Genomic DNA, 2,342 nt, shown 5'->3' on the forward strand with positions numbered 1-2,342 from the left:
AGTTTACTGACATTCTGATGAGGTTCCCACAATGACTTAGGAGCTGAGTGTTATTTTACAGAAAACAGAAGTTTAGTTCTTGCTCACACAAACTGAAAAGCGCTTATGTGCCAGGCATGGTGCTGTTTGCTTTTCACACTGTGTTGTTCAGTCCTCGCTACCACTTACCAGGTCATGGAGTCTACTATTTCCCTCTCCTTGTTGAAAAATTTGAAACTTGGAGTATATAAGGAATGCACCCAAGTTCATGCAACTAGAAAGGAGTGGTATCAGGGTCCCAAAGCCCCAGGCTCTAAGCACCGGCTATAAACTTGCTTGGAAAATGTGGGAACGGCAGCAAAACACCAAGAGAAAACCAAAACAAGGCAGAAAATGGTACAAGAACAGAAAACTGGAAAAGATAGTAAGATTAAATATGGGAAAAGAGTGCTAGTTATCTTTATCTTTTTTTGAGGTCTGGGCGGGAGAGGAGACATGCTCTATGGGGCACCAGAGAGCACAGTTAGCTGGGGTGAACAGAAGTAAATTTTTGTTTAAATAACTTTTATTTATTTATTTATTCAAATATTGTTTTTAAGTGATCTCTGCATTCAACATGGGGGGTCGAACTTACAAGTCTGAGATCAAGAGTTGTATGCTTCACCAACTGAGACAACCAGGCACCCCTTAAGTACTTTAAAGTACAAAGATCCCTAACATCTCTAATGCAGCTTGGGTAAGAGGTGTTTCAATGTGCAGGGGTTAACCTTAGTGGATAACGCTCTAGTTAGGTGTGGAAAGAATGTGAGGAGTCAGAACTAGGTAAGTTATCAAATTCCCTTGCAACTCTCAGTTTTGGTTGCAGGACTCTAATCATGGAAACCTAAATGCATTTGCTAGGGAAGTTCCATAGGGCAAACCTGGAGAAAATGGGAAAATGTTCCATTTGAGAAAAAGAGCCACATTGCCACCTGGTGATCATAACAATTATTCTCTTTTACTCGCTGGTTTTTGAGTGTTTGAAAAAAAATCCCCCTAATATCCAGCAGTAATTAAGATAAAAGTTTCCTTAATTTGTTGACAACATTTTTTCTCCAGTGCATTTACTTTTATTTATCCAAGTAACAATGTTTTTGTGTCTGCATCCTCTTAAAATTATCTGGTAATTTCTTTGCAGTAATTTCCTAAGAAAGGAGATGTTGTGTCCAAGAGTATTGTTTGGTTTTGAAGTTTTCGACATGCATTTTCCAGCTGTCCTTCCCAGAAACATTGTGCCAGCCCGCCAGTTCACCAGCATTTTCTAAGGGTATCTTATTCTGCAACCTCACCAGCTCTGCAGAAAATCTTTAAGCCATTTCTTTGCCTATTTGAGTTTGTCTGTATGTGAGTATATATCCTCTTCTGTAAGTTTGTAGTTTTTGAATACTAGTTACATTGAACATTCAAATATGTATTTTGCAAACTTAGTTTTTCTTTTCTGATTGTCTTTTAGCCCACCCATCTTTACTCATAAGTAAAAATCCATAGATTTGTACGTGCTGTTTACAAAATACAAAAGTAATACTCTATTTTAAAAACAATGAACATCCTTACAGGCCAGGCATAGTGCTAGTTAAGCATATACATAAAAATAGCTCAGATTCTTTAGGGAGTGTTCTCTACCTCTCCTCTCCTCGGTCACTAAAAAATATTAACTCCCTTGTGTTAGGCACCGTACTCTGTGCTGGTGATGCATCCGTATCACTTGACCGTGCCCTCTTATATACTTTAGGAAAGAGGTCTGGTGCCTTTATCAAACTGTGACATTTCATAGTGCTTCCAGGAATCGGAGGGACAAGATTTGTACTGGAAGATCAGGACTTCAGTTCAGGCTCTCAGACAAAAACTACCTATTTTGGACCCATTATACGCCCGTTATTGACTACAGTGAGAAATTCACTTAGGTGAATGAAGAATCACCCATCTCATTATGGGCTGCTGTCCCTGTGCACGTTGGCAGGTCGAACACAGAAAGCAATAATGGTAGCTCCCACATATGGTACAACTGTGAATCAAGTACTGTGCTTGTTCCTTCTCTACTGCAACTCCCGAGTTGTGGTTTTTGTTGCCATTTAAGGAATGTAAGGCTGGAGTAGCTCCCAGTGAACTGGGATGGTTTTTGCTGGTAGTGGAGGGGTTCAATCTGGACACAGTAGGGAGGTTTGGTGAGCGTAATAAAAAGAAAATTAAGCCCGATATGAATTCTGGCTCCAAAAAAGAGTCTAAGTGTGACTCTCTCTCCAATGCAAGATGGGGGAGAAAAGTCCAGAATGAGAGCTTCAGAAAATTTCACTTCAAAAGCTATCAAAGGTGATCTATAGCCT

The sequence above is a fragment of the Neovison vison genome, unplaced genomic scaffold (genome assembly GCF_020171115.1).
Source record: "Neovison vison isolate M4711 unplaced genomic scaffold, ASM_NN_V1 Scaffold_056, whole genome shotgun sequence".
NCBI lineage: Eukaryota > Metazoa > Chordata > Mammalia > Carnivora > Mustelidae > Neogale > Neogale vison.